The sequence below is a fragment of the Enhydra lutris genome, unplaced genomic scaffold, assembly GCF_002288905.1.
Source record: "Enhydra lutris kenyoni isolate GAN:26980312 unplaced genomic scaffold, ASM228890v2 scaffoldscaffold14, whole genome shotgun sequence".
Lineage (NCBI taxonomy): Eukaryota > Metazoa > Chordata > Mammalia > Carnivora > Mustelidae > Enhydra > Enhydra lutris.
Genome location: NW_019154098.1, coordinates 48,577,623 through 48,592,106, shown reverse-complemented (window position 1 = coordinate 48,592,106; position 14,484 = coordinate 48,577,623).

Here is a 14,484-nt window from a genome sequence, read left to right as displayed (position 1 = left end):
GTAATACTATTTTTGCTAACATATAACTACTAGTTCATAGTGGATCAGTGATTAATGTAAATTAGTTTAATGCACATTTTGCACTGAAGAGAGCCATTGTTCAAATGACAGTTTCATGTTTTTATTAGATAAAAGTGCTATAATTTCAATGTATATTTTATTAGCTTATCTAAATCTTGACTCTAAAGTGGACATAACACATACTTCCAGGATTACTGCAAAAAGTCATTGAAAGAGTTGTATTCAATAAATATGAGTTATATGTGTTGAAAAATAGCTTGAGAAGATCCCATAATTCTGACAATAATGATAATTCTGCAAAATAATGATGAGTCTGAGTATACAATGCATAAAATAATAGGACAATCAATTAAATAAGGCAAAAATACATCTATTAAGAAATAATATGTCTGCCAAGGGTAAAAATAAATATAATCGTACTAAACATATAGAATTAGAGAAGGAGGCTATGGAAGTTTGGAGGAAAAAACACAAAAACAAATACGAGAAATAGAAATGAAAAATGGCAAAAGAATGTAGGTGTGAATAGTAGCTTAGTAAATATTAATTTAGATTAGCAGATGATTTTAAAAGATTTGCTAAGTGACCACCTGCCTATCAATATGCAAGATTCTGTTGATGTTATGTCTCAATGGGAAAAGAAACAATCAAAAAGCAACTGAAGTGTTTATTATTTGAGGATGAAAGGCTTCCAAGCTTTCAGCCATTTGTGAGGTCTCTATTTTTAAACCCTTTCTTCTGTTCTGAAAATCTTTGGGCTGATATTATTCCTCCATTTGGATTTCTTAAAATAAATAAATCACAAAGAGCCAAACTTAAAAACAAGAGATTTATCAGGGTGATCAGAATAGGATATTGTTACATTAAGTACACAATGTGTCACTATAATCAAGGTGTTCTAGTTACCCCTAAATATCTAATTTTCTGCTACTGCTGAAAAATTACTGAGCTCTTAGTGTCTTGGACTCCATCTGGCGGCCAATCAATTGAGGATGATAGGTCTTGTCATTGCTAGGTGAAGAACTGAGTCTCAATTTTCCTCATGGTTGATTCAGAAAGTAATCTTATGAGGTTTGTATGTCAGCAGCATTTGTTTGAACAGAACCGGCCCACCACTGATGCACAAGGTGATTTAAGCGTGTGATCTGGTTGGTCTGTTAATCACTAAAAGGCAAGAAGAAGGAAGTGAAGTCATCTTTTGGCTGGACAGCAGGCATCACAGAATACCTAAAATTTTTTGGCTATGTGACCTTAATCTGCTACACAATAGTCCTGGAAATATCCAGTGAGTAGAGGAATTGTATGAAAATGATTACTTGTATTTGATCTGTGCCTTTACCTTTGATAGATAACATAAGAGCAACCTTTGGTCTGAGGCATCAAAAAATTTCCTACTGAAATGGCCTACATCTTAAAGGAGAGAACCCAGTGCAGTGATCTAGGGGAAGGTTCAAGAAAGTCAGGGTGGTAGGGGGATACTGAAATGAGAAAAAGGGTAAAACAAGTAGAAATAAGCTTTGAAACAAATATTTCTTACCTTTAGAGCCTTAATTAACAATAAGTTATTGCTAATTTTCTCCACTTTAATTTTATGAAGGAAAAGAATGGAAAGAGTTGAAAAGCAGGTTTCAAATTCCTAGTAGCTATTCAGAATGGTGGGAGACAGTGCTGAACTGAGGGTAAACTCTCCTGTGACTTGTGTATAACATATAGCAAGTTAGCAAACTCCTCTAATCCTCAATTTATTCCATTGTAAAGTAGGGATAATGATACACGGGCTTTAGAGGAAGGCTGTTGGATAAAGTGGATTAATAGTGTAAAGAACTGAGAACAGTGCCTGGCACTTACTAAGTACTCAATACATATTTGTTATTATTATTTTTTATTTGCTTATATATCTAATTCATCATTTATTCAATACATAGAATGGCATGCTCTACCAATGCACCAAATACTTATATCTTTTGTAAAGTGCACTTAAGTATTAAGTTATGTGGGAATAAAAGAAGTATATTGGTAAAAGGGAACCCAAATATATTATTGCCTGCCTAAAGTATATAACAGGATGATGCACTTGATCTTAATGATCATAGCCAATTACCGCTGGTTGGATAGTGACTCCATTTTTTTCCTGGTGGTCTCTCAACACAAGGTGGCTGAGTGACCAAAAGCTGCCCCAGCTTAAAGTTTAGTAGAATGCTTGCTGTGTTCCCTGGTAGAATGTGTTCTCTCTGTGAGATAAGGAACTCTAAACCCAAAGAGACCAGATTTTCAGGTATAGGAAGCCAAAGTTCCCCAGTCAGATAACTATTAATAATGAAGCGAGGCGATTCCTACTTTCAGCTCTTGGTTTTCAGATTTATGTTATTATACTCTAGAGACACCACATTAAATAACATTTATCAACTCACAGAGGATGGTGGCCCATCCACACTGGTGTCATCTGCAAGACCCTTCTGTGCCTTCAGATTGGCTGTGCCATTTATCTATCTGCATGGTACTCTCTGAGTGGTGAGGTTTGTAAGGGAACCAAATGATCTCTTGGTCATGTACCCACTGTAGAGCTTCTGTTGCTAAGCAGAACCCATGTTCTGAACTGATATTGAATGGAATGCTAGGTCAGAAATTTGAATGCTCTGGAAAGTAGTTCAAATAATCAACAGCCCATGGACCTGGAACAAGCTGACAACTTGCAGGCAAGAAAGGCAAAATTATTGGGGCGCCTGGGTGGCTCAGTGGGTTAAAGCCTCTGCCTTCGGCTCAGGTCATGATCCTATGGGATCGAGCCCCACATCAGGCTCTCTGCTCAGCGGGGAGCCTGCTTCCCTTCCTCTCTCTGCCTGCCTCTCTGCCTACTTGTGATCTCTCTCTCTCTGTCAAATAAATAAATAAAATCTTTAAAAAAAAAAAAAAGAAAGGCAAAATTATGTGCAAAAATATGTGACATTCCAGTCAAAACAAACCCCTGCCATTTCCATGGAGGAAAGGCCCAGTGTAAGTGCTTAGTATCTTTCAGGAATTGTGCCATCTCAAAGAATCAGCATAGATGTCTTCTACTGGTAGTTGGACTTTCAGCTGTGAGAGGCTTAGGGAGGGAACTCATAAAATTGATCTCTTGAATAACCTCTATCCTTTCCACCATAGCTACTCCATTAATGTGACCATTTGCCACATGGACTTGGCTCATATAAACTAGCAAAATCATTCTATTTGGTTGTTCAGGACATCTCCATGGAATATGCTATTTGGTGGGTACTAACATGTGACGCATACGGCTTCACACTTCATGACCAAACCCATATGTTCATCTACATATTTCTTCTCTGCAAGTCTTTAGCCGAGTCTTCCAATATATTTCCTTCCAGGCCTCTGAACACCCAGCCAAGCCATTAGTCATCACTTATGAAAATATATATTCTTACTTCCAGCCAATTCTCTTTCCTCACCAAGTAGATGATGAAATATGCTTCCTGAAGTTCTACCTATTAAGAAGATTTTCCTTTACCACTGTCCTTGAACCCCTCCTGTGGGGCTCTAGAAGAGCTGCCATCTATTGTTGGCCTTTACAGATGTACTGAGTTGAATTGTTGTGAACCAATATCTGAATTTTCTTTTTCTGTTGGCTGGTCATAAGAAAACCCCCATGCCATCATAGGTATAAGCTGAGGGAGACATGTCAGTTCAATAGTGGTAGATGACATGAGAATTCAGGCCAATCAGCTTACCTGTGCCCAGTCTACATGTACCAATTACATCTTCCCTATGTGAAGCTGGGCCTTCCTGACCTTATGACTTGGGTTATGATGGAACCTAGTACATGATTAGCACTTGATGTCCTGTGATTAGGTGCTTCCCTTCTATGAGACCCAGTGGCATATCAGAATTAGTTTCATACTGCCTTACTGAAATAAAGTCAAATCATCTTATTTGCCATTTGTGTATATTGTTAAATTTTACATTTAGGTTGTGGAAATTAGCCTACACTTTTCCTTTCTTGTAAAGCTTTGTCAAGTTTTAAGATTAAAGTTATGCTTGCTTATATTCTCTTAAGGAATTTATGTCAAAATCCTTAAGTATTTGGCAGAATTTGGTGTTGATAATATCTGGACCTGGAGTTTGCATTCTGGAAAGAGTTTTCATTATGGTTTTAATTTATTCAATTGCATAGGACTAATCAGGCTTTCTACTTATTTTTAGTCACTTTAATAAGTTTTATCTTTCCACGAATGTGTCTATTCATCAAAATTTTCAAATTTATTTTCATGAAGTTCTTTAAAATTTCCTCTACAGTTTGTATAATGTGTAGAGAATTTTAGTGATGTTCATTTGACTTTGCTGATGTCAATTACTGTATTGTGTCATCTTTTTAAACTAGAGTCAAGTTTTATTGATGTCAATTAGTTTTGAAAAAAAAAAACTTTGTTGAACTTTTTCCTTTATGTTGTTTTCCTTCTCACTAATTTTATGCTGCTCTTTATTACTTCCTTTTAATTTCTATGGGTGTAATTTGCTGGTATTATTCTAGATTCTTAAGGTAAATACTTAGCTTATTGATTTTCAATGCTTCTTTTCCCCTAATATTTGCACTTAGGATATAAATTTCCCAGTAAGTGCACCTATAATTTATCACAAAAGTTTGATATTTTTTAAAGGTTTTATTATTTATTTGAGAGAGAGCACAAGCAGGGGTGAGGAGTAGGGAAGGAACAGAGAGAGATGGAGAAGCAGGCTTCTGGCTGAGCAGGGAACCTAATGTGGGGCTCAATCCCAGGACCCTGAGACCAGGGCCTGAGCCAAAGGCAGATGCTTATCTGACTGAACCCAGGCACCCCAAAAGTTTAATATTTTTAAATTACTATGTTTTAAAGATTTTATTTATTTATTTGACAGACAGAGATCATAAGCAGGCAGAGAGGCAGGCAGAGAGAGGGGAGAAGCAAGCTCCCTGCTGAGCAGAGAGCCTGATGCGGGGCTCGATCCCAAGACCCTGAAATCATGACCTGAACCAAAGACAGAGGCTTAACCCACTGAGCCACCCAGTTACCCCTTAAATTACTATTCAGTTCAAAGTATATTTTAAATTTTTATCATGATTTCTTTGGCTCTAAAAAAGGTTTGCTACAGGCAAATTCTCTGCTTTTGTTTGCCTGAAAATGTTATTATTTTTGAAGGCTATTTTCCTAAATATAGAATTCTAGGCTAGCTGTTTTATTTATAGTATCTTAAAAATATTTCATTTTGTCAGTCTAATTGCTGCTCATTATACATTATATATATATATCTTTTAGATATCTTAAAGATGTCCTTTTGTCTTTTTTATTTCAAGTTTTTATTTAAATTCTAGTTAGTTAACATATATGGTAAAATTTGTTTCAGGTATAGAATTTCATGACTCATCACTTACAAAAATCACCCAGTGTTCATCACAAGTGCCCCCTTAATACCCATCATCCATTTAGCCTATCCCTCACCCACCTTCCTCCATCAACCCTCAGTTTGTTCTCTATAGTTAGAGTCGCTTATGATTTGCTTCCCTCTCTTTTATTTTCCCTTCCCTTTTGTTCATCTGTTTTGTTTCATAGATTCCACATCTGAGAGAAATCACATGGTATTTGTCTTTCTCTAACTGACTTATTTTGCTTAGCATAATACACTCTAGTTCCAGCCATGTTGTTGCAAATGGCAAGAGTTCATTATTTTTGATGGCTGAGTCATATTCCATTGTGTATACATACCACATCTTCTTTATCCATTCCTCAGTGGACACCAGGCTTTTTCCTTAATTTGACTGTTGTTGATAATGCTGCTATAAACATTGTGGTGTATATGTCCCTTCAAGTCAATATTTTTGTATGCTTTTGGTAAATACCTAGTAGTGCAATTGCTGGATTGGAGGGCAGTTCTATATTTAACTTTCTGGGGAAACTGCATACTGTTTTCCAGAATGACTGCACTGATTTGCATTCCCACCAACAGTATAAGAGGATTCCCCTTTCTCTGCATCCTTGCCAACATCTGTTGTTTCCTGTGTTGTTAATTTTAGCCATTCTGATACATGTGAGGTGGCATCTCAATGGTTTTGATTTGTATTTCCCTGATGATGAATGATGTTGAGCATTTTTTCATGTGTCTGTTAGCCATCTGGATGTCTTTGGAAAGATGTCTGTTCATGTCTTCTTCCCATTTCTGGATTATTTATTTTGGTGCTATTGAGTTTGATAAGTTCTTTATAGATTTTGGAATCTATCCCTTTTTCAGAAAGGTCATTTGCAAATATCTTCTCCCATTTCATAGGTTACCTTTTAGTTTTGCTCCTTTTGCTGTGCAAAAGCTTTTTATCTTAATGACGTCCCAATAGTTCATTTTTGCTTTTGTTTCCCTCGCTTCTGGAGACATGTCTAGTAAGAATTTGCTAAAGCTGAGGTCAAAGAGGTTGCAGCTTGTGTTTCGCCAGGATTTTGATGGATTCCTGTCTCATATTTAGGTCTTTCATCCATTTTGAGTCTATTTTTGTGTATGTTGTAAGAGAATGGCCCAGTTTCATTCTTCTGAATGTTACTGTCTAGTTTCCCCAACACCATTTGATGAAGAAACTGTCTTATTTGCATTGGATATTCTTCCCTGCTTTGTTGAAGATTAGTTGACTATATAGTTGTGAGTTCATTTCTGGGTTTTCTATTCTGTTCCATTGATCTGTGTGTCTATTTTTGTGCCAATACCATGCTGTCTTGATGACTACAGCTTTGCAGTATAGCTAAGGGTCTAGAATTGTCTTTGGTTCTTAAACAGTTTTATTTTAATGTCTGAAGTGTGTGCTTTTATTTTGTTTTCTTTTGTTTCAAATTATGTCTGAGGGGTGCCTGGGGGTGCACAGTGGGTTAAGCCTCTGCCTTTGGCTCAGGTCATGATTTCAGGGTCTTTGGATCAAGCCCCACATTGGACTCTCTGCTTGGTGGGGAGCCTGCTTCCACCCTCCACCCCGCCTGCCTTTCTGCCTACTTGTGATCTCTGTCTGTCAAATAAATAAATAAAATCTTAAAAAAAAAGAAATTAGGTCTGAGATTTCATAGAGCTTTTAAATCTGTGGCTGGCTAGCTCTCTTCAGTTTTGGAAAATTCCTGACTCTATTCTCTTCAAATATTTCTGCATTCTCTTTTCTCCTCTTGGAACTCCAAGGTTTCATATACATTAAACCTTGTCACCAAATCCCTATTTCATCTTTGTTTTTCCTCTATTTTTGTCCTGTATCCTTTTGTAAATCTAGATATTCATTTTGTCCTATCTTCTACTAACGATCTTTTCATCTAAGTTTAGTTTACTGTTAGGCCCATACACTGAGATAGTAGTTTGGGTTATTTTAATATGTGCATCTGGAATATCCATTTGATTCTTTTTTTAAAATAGTTTCAGTTCTCTGTATCAAATCTCAATCTTTTGCTTCCTTAGCATACACAATATAATTAAGTCTTTGTCTGATAACCTTTATTATCCTTATATTTTGGATCTTCTTTCATTGTCTGTTGGCTCTCATTTCTAAGTTCTCTCCCCCATTCCTTCTCCTCCTACTCCCTTTCTCCCCCCCGCTTCTACCCTTCCTTCTTCTCTCCCTTTATTTCTCTCTTTTCCCTCTTTCTCCCTCATCTCTATTTCTGTCACCTCCTTCTACTCCTGTGGTTGGTTACTTTTTAATGAGAGAATATTTAAATTTTACTCTTACCAGATGCAATGGCCATTAGTAATCTGGGATCACATTAGTCCAGTGTCAGGGATTCAGAATGTATAATGCTAAATTTCATTAGACCAATTCATTTTTCTTATTTATTTTTATTCCTATCATGATACCAACTTCCCAAATGAGAATTTCATAAGGGTTCCCTTTATTTGCAAGGCCAGGACTCTAAGTATTGTCCCGTTATATATAAAAGGCTGACAATAGCTCTGCTTAGCTTATTAGTTCTCATTTTATGATTCCAGAATCAATAAAGAAAATGTAGTTCTAAACAGCTAGATCACTTCCTTAAGCCTTTCTTCTCTGAGATCTTGACCCTATAGATTATAGCCAGAATTGTTAGCATTGTGGCTTCTTCAAGCAATCTTCTTTTTATTTTGTACAATCAACCTCTCAGCAGATTTTCTCTGAATTTTCCATTCTTTTATCAGAAATGGAAATACAGTGGAAATTGATCACCCATATCATATCAAAATATTTTGAGTGCGTATATGTGTGCCTGCATGGAGCAGGATCGGAAACTGTGTTTGTATACGTATAGTATGAAAAATATAATAACAATATGGTTTCATTTCCTTTTATCCTACCCCACAGCTCTTACCCCACTGCTCAAAAAATAAGCACATACTCTGATAGAGAACTGAAAAACAAGGTATCTCTCTATTCCCACTTTGTATCACTATGCAAATGACACTTTAACTGATTGTCTGCCTTATAATTTTGCTAAGAACATGTTCCATGAATATTAGGACTTCAAACTTTTTTCACTTGCATCTCTAGAACTTTCATGTGTTTACTTCTAAACCTTGTCATAACACCTTTTAACAGTGTCAAAATCAGCACAATGACTGTGAAATGACTGACCAACTAGCTGAGTGGAAGATATTTTTAATTCAATCTTTCTTTAAAATGGACACATTTTTTTTCTTGCCATTTTTCTTTGTTATTAAAATTGTGCCCCCAATTCAAGCACTTGATAGTGGATGACACTTTTATGGCATCTGAAGAAACACATAAATTCAGGTCATAAATCTAACCAGTCTGATAATTTGCAGTCATTATAATACCATTTACAGTTTGAGAAGAATATATGGCTTTAGTAGCAGAAAGCTTAGGAAATTCCCAGTGCTTTTAGACTTTTGAAAATTTCTAGAGAAGACTTTCTAGGTTGAAACTGCAGGTAATTACATAACAGTCCTTTGTCTCCATTGGTTAACTCAGCAAATATTTACTGAGTAGCTACTATGTGTTAAGACCTGAATATGTGGGAGCAAACAAAACATGTATGGTACCTGACCCAGGCTAAGACTGGTTGTAGACATTCCACAAGAATATAAATAATTATTTGTTTTAATTTAGCATCAGTAGGGCAATGGGGAACATCTTACTGGATATGGCTTCCATATTTTAAGTTAATTTTATAACAATGGTAAATTTGAAGAAACTCTACCATGTAAGGGTTTTATTTTAAAATTAGACAAGAGAGGGGTGCCTGACAAGCTCTACTGGTAGAGCATACAACTTTTGATTTCAGGGTTATGAGTTCAAGTTCCACGTTGGGTGTTGAGTCTACTTAAAAAAATAGATTAGAACAAAATTTTTGGTATTATTTCCATATGTTCTATTTAATATCAAAGTAACTATTACATAAAATAAAATAAAGTCAATTTATTTTAAAGGTTTAAGAGTGTTTCCTGATGTTTCTGTGTGTGTGTGTGTGTGTGTGTGTGTGTGTGTGTATGTGTTTTCAATAAAATTTCTTCAAACCTTTTTATCTACCTCAGTGCCTCAGACTTATACTGCATGGGAATTGCTTTTAAACTATTCTTTCAAAAGAACTGGTGAAAATGGTCTACTCTAGATATCAAGTTCATTCAATTAATGTGCACTTATTGAGTGGTTGCTGCTAGGTGTTAGCCATTATGCTAAACAAGGGAAGTCAATGCTATTATTACTTAAACTCCTCTGGAGTTTTATAATTGCATAGGCCTAAGAATACTTTAAGAGGGGCACCTGGGTGGCTCAGTGGGTTAAAGCCTCTGCCTTCTGCTCAGGTCATGATCCCAGGGTTCTGGGATCGAGCCCCGCATCGGGCTCTCTCCTCTGCAGGGAGCCTGCTTCCCCCTCTCTCTGCCTGCCTCTCTGCCTACTTGTGATCTCTGTCTGTCAAATAAATAAATAAAATTAAAAAAAATACTTTAAGAGGTATGTATGAGTACATGTAGGAAATCCCCTAAGGATTCTCAGAATTAAATAGAGACTAGTACTAATGAGCTTGTGTGACCTACAACACTAGATGAATGCCCAAATAAAACAATCATTATGAAAGAAATATATACTTGTGGGATGCTGGTCTGGAATCAATATTTTTAGAAATAAAAAGCAAGGATAGAATGAGAATGACTTTCTGACAGAAGTTATCAGGAATCATTAAGCCTGATTATGGGAGGAGAAGAAGAGTAAATAAAATAATGTGTACTCTTGTGAACTCAAGAAATGAGAAACACAGTAGACCCACGTTTCTACCACATCTTAATTTTCAAACAGTCCTCTTGAAGACAGAGCTTGGATTTTCTCTGTTTTGTGTGAAATTGTGAGTCCAAATTGTTTTATATATATATATATATATATATATATATATATATATATACACATACACACACACACACATACATATAATGATGTTATATATATAATGCTATATAATAATGATATGCTATATGATAATAATGTTACATATATGTATATATAACAATTTATATTGTGTGAAGTTTATATAGTGTGAAATTGTGAGTCCAAATTTATATATTTGTTTTAAATATATATATATATGTATATATATATATATATATATATATATATATACACACACACACACGAATGAGATATATATATGAATAAGATAATTCCTTTGTATATATTTGAGTGTGTAGGAATAATCTCTCAGAAAGGGTGCATTTCCAGGAAAGACTCAGGGCCAAGAAAAGAAAAGACCTAGAGGCTTGGGGGCAGTTGGTTATATTTATCAAGCTCGGAATTCCTCTTGTGTGGTGTCTTTGCCTGAGTTTTTAATTGTGTGGTTAGCTAATAATATGAAAACAGAATAAAATGGGAAAGCCAAAAAACGTTCAATTCTATGGCCAACAAATGATATATTTATGCCAAAAGATATGGCCTTTTTTACATCATACATTATAAAAGTATGATATCATTTAAAATAAACAGCATGGAAAAAATAGAATGCCTAAAAACATATTTTGCTGACACATACAAGGAATATTCTTCACTAAAGGCAGCTTGTGCTTTAAAAAGAAAATAAGCCATTCATTATTTTTAATCACTAAAAATCAGTCACAGAAAGAAACAAATTGGTTTTCTGTCTACATATGCATTTTCCATTATAATCATGAAACATATTTTTCCCCACTGGCAGTTTGATTTCACTCAATGCCTGCAAAATGCCTTAGAATTGTTTTTATGAGTTATTTCCGACAAAGTTTGAATGTGTTTGAGGGTGGAAGCATGTAATGAACAGTCAAGTAAGAGATATAGGCAGGAGAGAAGAGGCAGATTCTGAAAATTTGGTCTTTGTTTTAATCAATGAATATGATTTCATAAAAGTTACCCTGTAGTAAGACAAATCTTATCATGCAGAGTTGATGACTTGTGTCCACTTTTTATCTTCCAACACTTTGCATTTGTGTAGGGGGTAACCTGGACATTCTTTATTGGTACTTAAAACTTTTACAGCCAATCTATGATTTGCTTGGTACCAAGAGCTAAACACCTGTAATATTTCTGAGAATCTTAGCTTTCAATGTTGCATGTACAGTTTCGTTTGCACCAATAGGATGCATTCACAGGAGATGCAGAAGACTGAAAGAAGTAGAAACCACTGCCTCTTTCTAAGGCAGTAGACTAACTGCAAAATCTGTGAAACATCAAATCTCTGATCCCTATGAGTTAAATCTGAAGCTGATGGCAGACCTTCTGACTCTACAACTTTGAATTCTCCAGTCTTTATGATCATTTTGTAACTATCTAATTGCTTGGATAATATCCCTTCCTTTGTTAAAATCACACATAATTTCTGTATTACAAATTGAACCAAGAGTGATAGGTGTGGCTATAATTTTATATAGAATTAAGAGAAGCCAGTGCAGTGTAGAAAGTAACAAAGTCTTTGACCTGGAGTATGGAATTCATTTATGAATTAAGGTCCAGTTGAGAGTTGAAAAGCCACAAATAATTTTTAACATATTAAAAACATATTAATCATTATAAAAATATATATATAATCGATTTTTATACCAGTTCCTGATTTTGTGCCATATGAAAAAGGCACCATCACTAAAATATGCAATGAGTTCTCATTTTGGAGGCACATCTGAATATACTTATCAGGTTAGTTTTTAATTTTTAAAATAAAGTAAAACTAAAATATATTTTAGCATTAAAACACCTTATGCCTTCTTAATGTTATCTGTTTTGTTTTTTAATAAATAACTAAGATTTTTATATCAGTAATAGTGAAACAAACTTTGGTTCTAACATCTTTGTACTCAATGGCATTTAACTGATATACAAACTATGTTATGCCAGAACAACTTATTTGCACCATTAATATAAATAGAATAACTTTACCTCAAATGGATGTAGAACATGTGAAAAGAATAAAGAATATTAAATGAGGAATAGAATACATTTAGAATACAAATAACAACTGTTCCTATACAATAAGGTGACAATCTAGGGAATATAAATTCAAACTAAGTAACTTACCTCATGTCAGAAGAATAATTACATTTAAAAGAACTTCTAATATATTGCTGTATTTACAAAAGAAAATATGTAAATGGAATCTCCCCCAAAGGAGAGAAGTTATAGTTTGTGATAAATGGAAAGTCAGATCTTCTGGAGACAAAAGAAAGAATTTTAAGTTTGGGAGCAATTTTTAAATGACATCTGTCTTAACTCAGGCTATGACAACAAAATACCATAGACTGGGAGGCTTAAACAACACACATTATTTTCTGACAGTTTTGGAGGCTAGAGAATCCAAGATCAAGGTGCCAACAGTTTTGATTCTTGTTGAAGACTCTTCTCCTGCCTTACAGACTGTCTCCTTCTCTGTATATCCTCATGTTTGTAGAGAGAGGACAAGCTCTTGACTCTTCCTCACCTTTCTTTCTTCCTTTCTCTCTCTTTCTTTCTTTCTTTCTTTTTTTTTTTTTTTTTAAGAGAGAGAGAGAAAGCATGAGCAGGGAGAGGCTGAGGGAGAGAGAGAATCTTAAGCAGGCTCCATGCCCAGCATGGATATCATGACCTGAGTTGAAATCAGGAATCAGACCCTTGATTGACTGAGCCACTCAGGTATTCCATGTCTCTTTCTTTTCTTAAAAGGGCATGAACCCCATCATGGGGGCCTCACCTCAAAGCTGATTAACTCTGGAAAGGCCCCATCTCCAAATACCCTCATATTGGGAGTTAGGGCTTCAATATATGAGTTTTAGGGAGACACAAACATTAGTTCATAACAACATCTCTATAAAATGGTTAGTTGGAGCAGCAGTGCTCTTAGTACTATAATACATACATCAAAATGTATATTTATAAATGAACACTGCTATATTAAAGTGTTCTCTGTGATTATGCAAGATGAAGAGGCTGTAAAAGAATACAAACATACAACTTTACAAACAGATGGTTACCAGACGGGAGGTGGTGGAGAGAGATGGGTGAAATAGGTGAAGGGGATTAAGAGTGCCCTTTTCTTGATGAGCACTGAGTGATGTGTGGAACTGCTGGATCACTATATTCTACACCTGAAACTAATATAATACTGCATGTTAACTACACTGGAATTAAAATAAAAAAATTTTAAAAACAATGCAAACAGTTTTTAATGCATGCCAAACAGCTGAAGAATCTTACTAAGTCTTTGTGTGAGTCCTGTAAAGTCTTAGTCTTCTAAGAATATTAAAAAGACATTGTATTTGCAAATAAACCATTGATAATAAGGCGATTTCAAAAAATCTATAGGAAGTGAGGCCAGTTACAATGTCACCGATTAGTAATATTCCAATTGCATTGCATTTCTCCTCCTTCTGATTATCTAGACATCTGTTACACCATAAGATCAGTAAGTTGTACAATAAAAGAACAAAACAAGTTTTGGTAGTCTTCTAGATAATGTTTCATTTCTGGTATTTTTACAAGGGACTATGCTAGTCATTATATTCTATAACTTCTTTCATTTCCCTTTATTTCATTGCCCTTTCACTTTTGAATACATGTAGAAATGATTAAATATGTATATTTAAATGTTTGTTTTCAGAGTATTTGTTGCTATCTGCTCTAGTATTTTGCTTTTTTTCCCCTTTCGATGACATTCCTTTGGTAGGAGATATCATATATTTGAATATCTTGCTAAAATGTGCTGACATTTTATTTTCCACTGTATGACTTGTGTTTTTACTCTATGGTATCTTTTAAAGAAATGTTAATGCATCAATTTTTTAAGTACTTCTTGGGGCACCTGGGTGGCTTAGTGGGTTAAGCCTCTGCCTTCGGCTCAGGTCATGATCCCAGGGTCCTGGGATCAAGCCCCACATTGGGCTCTCTGCTTGGCGGGGAGCCTGATTCCTCCTCTCTCTCTCTGCCTGCCTCTCTGCCTACTTGTAATCTCTGTCTGTCAAATAAAGAAATAAAATCTTAAAAAAATAAGTACTTCT